The sequence below is a fragment of the Equus quagga genome, chromosome 14 (genome assembly GCF_021613505.1).
Source record: "Equus quagga isolate Etosha38 chromosome 14, UCLA_HA_Equagga_1.0, whole genome shotgun sequence".
NCBI classification, from domain to species: Eukaryota; Metazoa; Chordata; class Mammalia; order Perissodactyla; family Equidae; genus Equus; species Equus quagga.
In genome coordinates this window covers 92,392,133-92,399,836 of record NC_060280.1, presented here as the reverse complement: position 1 = coordinate 92,399,836, position 7,704 = coordinate 92,392,133, and the positions used below count along the sequence as shown (strand labels likewise).

Here is a 7,704-nt window from a genome sequence, read left to right as displayed (position 1 = left end):
TTGCATAAATTTCAAGAACAGGTGAAAATAATAATAATAATAATTTCTGATAGAAAAAAATCACAACAGTGGTTGCATCTAAGCTCCGTTTGTGGAGCAGAGGTGAGGCAGGAGTAGGGATGGGCTAAGAGGGCGTTGCCATGGAGCAGGCAGATGATTGCAATCCTGCCTGGTTGGAGTTCTCCTGGGCTAGAGTGAAGGTAGGAGGAAGGGATAAGGAAATTTGTTGAAATGAAGGTAGTGAAATCCAAGCTGTTTGAGTACGAATTGAGGAGAGAAGGAGGCTGATAAATAGCAAGAAAGTAGGAGCGTGGGTAGACTGAGTCATTTGCAATGGTAGAATAGCACACATAGTGAGAGCAAAAAGTGAGCGACCAAGGTGGAAGGTTAGAGGTTTGGGATCAGAGAGAGTTTTCTGAACTATTGTTCTAGATGGCAGACTAGTGTCAGGTGATGATAAAGCCTGGGGTGGTGCCGATGGAAACGTGTGGCCAAGGTGGAGTGGCGACAAACTTTTAATACTGTGAGAGTCATCCTCCTGGATGCTGACATCATCCGAGCGAGGTGGGACTAGAGGTTGAAAGAATGATGGGAGTCAGGTGCCAAAGTCTCAGTGAACAGGCTTTGTATCTGAGACTGAGATTGTGACAACCACACGGGTGGGAAGAATGTGCCCCGAGACTCAGGGAAGCAAGGACTTCAAGTGGGGGGAGCAGTAGTGTATTGGTCGTAGCACTGGGGACAGAAGAAGACAAATTTTGCCATCACATGGCCCTGAGTTCAGAATCTGCTAAGCAAAGGCAAGGCCCAGTATTAAATATATTACCCTTGAAGGAGGACATGATGGACAGGCTCAGACACATTTGTCCTCAGGAGCCTGGAAAGGGAGAGAGGCTGTGAAGACTTTCTATTTTCCCTTTTATTCCAGAGCCCTGTCCTGAGTGCTCCGTGGGGACGAGAGGAGGAGTGTCCTGGCTCTCCACTACCCAGTTGGTCAGGAATATTTACCACCTTCATCACAGGATGGTGGCCATGGTTCTGTCCCCAACTTGTGGTAAGTTCTTGGGTCCTCACAGCCCTGAGAGTCCAGGTGCTGAAGGCCCCTGCACCACAGAGCAGGCACAGGGGAGGGGGCTGAGCAGGAGAGGTGGGAGTGGAGCCCAGAGGTCACTGGTATGTGATCGGGTGGTTTTGGGGATGTGGGACTTAGGCGGTTTGAGTGTCTGTGGAGGTGTCACCTGTGTGATAAGTGTGTGGGAGCTTGGGGATTTTACCTCTAATTCCTTCTGTAAACTTAATTAAATAACAATGATGTCCCTTGGAACATTAATTTCTTTATCTGTGAAATGAGAATAATCTTGTCCTCAAGTGTAGTAAGACCCTTGGCCCTATTTCCTGGCCCTGGCTGAGACAGGGCTATGCTCTGGTTCCCTATGAAAGCTGTGTGTGTAGGTATGAGTATGTGCTATGTGTGAGAGTGGTCATATATGTGGGGGTTTTTTGTGTGTGTTTGTGTGTGTTGGGAGATGTTCAATTACAGGTAGGTTGGGGAAGCATCCAGATGTGTGAGTGCTAGAACAGAGGGCAGTCCTGGATTCTTGTGACTCATTCCTCTTTCCCCAGCTCAGTCTCCCCTGTACCCAGCCTCTCCTCAAAAAGGATGCACAGAGGAGGAAGGGTTCGTTCATGGCTTCCTGACAAGCTGGTTACCGGTGAGTCAAATATTCCTTTCTCCAAATAATTATTCTTTTGACCAGAAGTTGGACTTCTTATCTCTCAATGACCTGGACCCTCACAGCCAAGCCAGGTCCTCAGGCATCCCAGGATCTCCAGGCATCTGCTGGAGGGTGAGGGGCTGCCTGGAAAATGTCAGTGGATGTCAAATTTCCTACATTTTTAAAGCTTCTTCCAGCATCACTTTGTACATCATGTTCTTCTGAGAGTTTTAAAGGAAAGATATAACCGTGTCCTAAACTCAAGCAATTGATGCTGGCCATTGGGGATTATTTCTCTGATTTCTGCCATGTCCCTGGGCTATGCTTAATATTGGAGATTGAGAGAAATAAGATCACAGAGCCCACAGTCTTACTGGACAAAGAGAATCATGTATGTGTTGCAGGTTATCTAACTGTGCGAGCGGGCAGAAGTGGACAGGAGATGAGCAGTGAGGGCTGAGCCTGGAAGCAAGTGAGAGCAGAGATCAGCACCCGTCTGGACACCTTGTGCTTTGGGTTCCTCCTCCCTAGTTCTGTCATCCTTGGCCCTTTTCCTGTCAACATTGGTAGAGGTGGTCCTTGGCTAAGCCATGATGTTTGTGATGGTTTAGGACTTGGTGGCCTTCAAGGGCGTGGCCATGGAGTTCACCCAAGAGGAATGGGCATTGCTGGACGCTTCGCAGAGAACCCTGTACAGGGACGTGATGCTGGAGAACTCCAGGAACCTCGCATCGCTTGGTAAGCCTGACATCATTCCTGCCTTTATTTATTGACTCAGAAAACAAAGCTTTTTAAAATTCATGTAACATTCACAGAACTGAAAGACTGTGATCATTTTAACTATTTTAAAATATACAATTCAGTGACTTTTAGGAATGTCACGGTGTTGTGCAACCATCACCACTCTCTAATTCCAGAACCTTTTCATCACACCAAAAATAAACCCCAAAATCATTAAGTAGTCACTCCCCATTCCCACATACCCAAGCCACTGGCTACCACTGACCTACCTTCTGTCTTTATGGATTTACCTATTCTAGACATTGTATGTAAATGAATCATCCAGTATGTGGCCTTTGATGTCTGGCTTCTCTTGCTTAGCATAATGCTTTCAGGATTCATCCATCCTGAAGCATGGATCAGACTTCATTCCTTTCTATGGCTGAATGTTATTCCACTGTGCATATACACCGCTTTTTGTGTGTCTACTCATCAGCTGATGGATCTGTGAGTTGTTTCTACCTTTTGGTTATTGTGAATAGCACTGTTACAAACATTCATGTACAAGCTTTTCCTTGAACAATTGTTTTCCATTCTTTTGGGTATGTACTTAGGAATGGAATTACTGGGTCATATAGTCACTCTATGTCTAACTTTTTGCAGAGTACCTGTGCACCATTTACATTCCCTCCCACAATGTGCCAGGATTCCAGTTTCCCCACATTCTCAACAACATTTGTTTATTTCCTTTTTTTTAAATTAAAGCTATCCTCATAGGTGTGAAGTGGTATATATCTCATTGTGGGTTTTGTTTGCATTTCCCTAAAAAATAATGAGATAAGAATCATCTTTTCATATGCTTGTTGTCCATTTGTATATCTTCTCTAGTAAAATGTGTCTTCAGGTTCTTTGCCCATTTTAGGGGGAATAGGGTTGTTTGTCCTTTTGTTGTTGAGTTGTAAGAGTTCTTTATATATTCTAGATGCTAGACACTTATCAAATATATGATTTGCAAATATTTTCTCCCATTCTATGGATTGTCTTTTCACTTTCTTGAAGGAGAGTTTTGCTGCATATAGAATTTGTGGGTGACAGTTTCTTTTCTTTCAGCTCTTCCTCTCTTTCTCTCTCTCTCTCTCTCTTTCTTTCTCTCTTACACTCTTTCTCTCTTTCCTTCCTTCTCTCTCTCTCTCCCTCTCTCTCTTCAGATTGAGCAGTCTCAATTGACCTATCTTCAAGTTTGCTGATTCTTTCTTCTTCCTGATCAAATCTGCTGCTAACTCCTCTAGTGAATTTTTATTTCAGTTATTTCACTTTTCAACTAAAAATTTCTGTTTGGTTCCTTTAATATAATTTCTATCTTTTTGATGGTCTCTATTTGGCAGGAAATCCATTTCCTTTAGTTCTTTGCACATGGTTTCCTTTAACTCTTTGAGTGTACTTAAAATAATTAATGTGAAGTCTTTGTCTGGTAAGTACTTTCCTTGGGGACAGTTTCTGTTAATTCCCTTTTCCTGTAATGGGCTGGGCTCTCTTGTTTCTTTGCATGCCTCATTTTTTTGTTGTTGAAAACTAGACATTTCGAATATTATAATATGGCAATTCTGTAAATGAGATTTTCCCCCATCCCTAAGTTTTGTCATTGTTACTTGTCATAGTTGGTGGTGTCTGTCTGGTGACGTCTCTAGACTAATTTTGTAATGTCTGCATTTGTCATGTGTGGCCACTGAAATTTCTATTTTGTTAGCTTAACGGTCAGCTAGTGATTTGTCAGAGATTTCCTGAAATATCTGGAACCCAAAAACTCCTAGTCTTTGTAGATGGTCTCTGTGTGTATGTCAGAGCATGCCTTCAAAACTCAATCGGGCAGTTTCCAACTCTGCCTTAGCCTTCACTTCCTGCTTGTGCACAGCCTGAAGGTCAATCAAAGGTGAAGGCTTAGTGCCTTCTCAGGTCTTTTCTGAGCATACACTCAGCCCTGGGTACGTGCATGGTCTTCCATATAACTAGGAATATGTGGGAGCTTTGCAAAGCCCTCTTTCCCCAAAGTGTCTTATTCCTTACTTTTCCTCCTAGACTTTTTGCTTAGTCTTTTGCTTGCTTCAATCATTTTCCCTTGACCCAGGCAGCAGTGGGTAATACATTTAAATGTGCTTGGCACATGCCTCAGCCCTCCACCTCTCGTAGCCACCTCAGCCCTGGGAGAGTTTGGAGTTAGACAAAATAAAAGTAAGCCCTTTGAGCCCGTCCTTCAGGGATCCACCAGATGGGTCAAAACAAACCACCACGGTTCTTTGAGAATAAAATCCATTCTGCTCCCTCCAGGACTAGGAACACAGGCTGTTGTCTTCAAGGTGCCTTCAAGGTGTCTTCAGGGATCCCCAAGGTGAGGAACAGGTGATGGGCCAGGGTCAGTGAAAATGTCACAGCTCCCTCTTACCAGATTCACCCCTTTGTCTTGGTTAAACATTCTTCTGGTTGCTGTAAGCTTTTGATAACTCTCCAAAGTTCCTATAAAGTTGATTTTGACAGTTTGTACCAGTTGATTTGTGGGTTTTGTAGAGTGTTGGAACCTTGGGAGTTACCTACTCCACCATTTTCACTGACATCGCTTCTCACTTTCTTAAGCACCTTTGTGTTCATAGGTATTCTAGGAATTATGACTATGGCAGTGAACAAGGTCTGTGCAGGGAATTAGGAAAACAGTGGCGAATGAGGTCTGTGCTGTGAATTAGAAATTAGGGAATTAGGTCCCTACCGTCATGGAGCTTGCAGTCTAATGCCTTCCCTGTGGACAGAAGATCTATTCCTTGCCCTGACTTTATGTTCTCCGCGGATAAAAGCTTTTGGACTTTTAAGTCTGTGTTTGAAATCGGGCCTGAGCTTCTTGGGCTAGTTATCCCCAGTCACCCTGGATATCAACTGAGGATGCTTGCACTTTTTTTCATTATGAAAGAGAATTTCTATATTTATTAGAATTTAGGGATAATTATTCCACTGCTCCTAAAGTCACACCTGCTCATCTACAGAAGTGCAGGCCTCATTTTCATGGTGGGGCTTATTGTCCCCTGCAGAGTCCCCTGCATCATGTGTCTTTTCTCTGTATATGGGAATCAAGTTGATAAACCTCGTCTGATCTCCAAATTGGAGCAAGAAGATAACATGAACACAGAGGAAAGGGTAATTCTCCCAGGCATCCATCCAGGTGAGCACCAGGTGAATATGAGTCTCTGTGAGGAACATCTCTGGCCTGTGGCTTGACAGTTTGGAGTTGTACATTGGGAAATGTCAATCAGGGGCCTTTGTAAAATGCCCTTCTTTCTGAAAAGAGGGCCAGAGACATTTAGTATGAACCTCCTTATGGACCTTCTTTTCCTTTAACTTTCTTTTCATTATCTCATACTTTGGGCTCAGAGGGGAAAAAAAAAGACGTCTCTTCTCCTTCTTAAATTTAAGTCTCATATGAGCTCTTTGTCTAATTCCTTTCCACTTTACATTCCTGACAATTCCTCCTTTCTGTCAACATCAATCTCAATCTTTCCAGAGTCTTTTTTTTAACAAATACCTAAAATTTTCACATTCATGGCCCTTTCATTGCAAACCTCCTGAAAAACCCTAATCATTAGGGTCCACCTTCACTAATGTGTGCATTTTACCTTTTCTTCTCTTCATCATCAATTTGAATTTCTTTTCAATTTGTTTCAGATTTGGAGACTCTACTTAAAGACAAAAGGTTAACTTCTAAGCAGCATGATTTTAGAGAAGAACAATCTAAAGGTGTAAAAATGGTAAGATTTCTGATTTTCCACAGTAGGAAAATGCCATAAATTAGAAAAGCCACAAAGTTACCAAGAGATTCATTTTCCCAAGAGAAAGTGGTGCCTCTGGAGAGATACCATGAAATCCTTGTGAATTTAGAGAAAAACATAATTTATCTCCACAATTGTTTCTTCCCTGAGCATTCACACAAGTAAATGTTTCCACAAATGTGACTCACATATTGAGTGTTTCAAACATAAATTTGTCTTAAACTTATCAGAAAATTCTCTGTGAATATGACAAGGACTTATGGCAAAGCATTCATCATCTTTTTTAACTTCTAAGAACTCAAACTAGTGGAAACGATATACAGGCACTCAAAGTGGCAAAAACATCAATTATTATAATGTTTTACACAACGTAATTCCTGGGTGAAGAATTCCTATGATAGCATTGAATAATAAAAATGTTATAAATTATAGTTATCGTTCATCTCTCAATCAACAGGAAAGGAGTCATCTTGCAGTGAAACTCAACAAGTGTAATCAGTGTTTTAAAGTCTTCAGCACAAAATCTAATCTTACTCAAGACTATTCTCTTACACAAGAGAATTCATACTGGAGAAAAACCCTATGATTGCAGTCAGTGTGGCAAATCTTTCAGCAGCAGTTCCTACCTCACTGTTCATAAAAGAATACACAATGGGGAGAAACCCTATGAATGCAGGGGCTGTGGAAAAGCCTTTGACGATCCATCATCCCTTAGATTGCATGTGAGAATTCACACTGGAGAAAAACCCTATGAATGTAACCAGTGTTTTCACATCTTCTGCACTAGATGTAACCTCAAAAGGCACAAGAGAATTCATACAAGATAGAATCACCATGAATGTAATCAGTGTGGAAAGGCCTTCAGCATGAGCTCCTCCCTTACTGTGCACAATAGAATTCCTACAGGGGAGAAACTTTGTGAATGCCATGATTGTGGGAAAGCCTGTAGGAAGAGCTCACATCTTACACAGCATACGAGAACTCACACTGGAGAAAAACCCTATGAGTGCCTTGAATATGGGAAATCCTTCAGCAGTAGCTTTTCTCTTACTGTGCACAAGAGAATACATAATGGAGAGAAACGTATGAATATGGTGACTGTGGGAAAGCTTTTAATAATCTCTCATCTGTTAAGAAACGCATGATAACTCACACTGGAGAAAAAGCCCTGTGAATGTAATCATTGTGGGAAATCTTTCAACAGTAACTCTTACCTTTCTGTGCAAAAGAAAATTCACGATAGGTAGATATGAGTGTAATAACTGTGGGAAAGCATTCATTGATCTCCCATCCCTCAGACATCTTGGGAACTCACACTGGCTGTGTAAATTATTTGCTGTGTAATAAGCTGTCCCCAAAATTTGGTGGTTCAAAACAACAAGCATTTAGTATCTCACAATTTCTTTAGGTCAGGTGTTCAGGAATGGATTAGCAATGTGGTTCTAGCTCAGGATCTCTCG

At 42.0% G+C, this 7,704-nt stretch overlaps 1 pseudogene; it reads left to right on the top strand.

Annotated features, from left to right (window-relative positions):
- Positions 1–140: 140 nt before the first annotated feature.
- LOC124225681 (zinc finger protein 558-like) lies at positions 141–7,491 on the top strand (annotated as a pseudogene).
- The last annotated feature ends 213 nt before the right edge of the window (positions 7,492–7,704 follow it).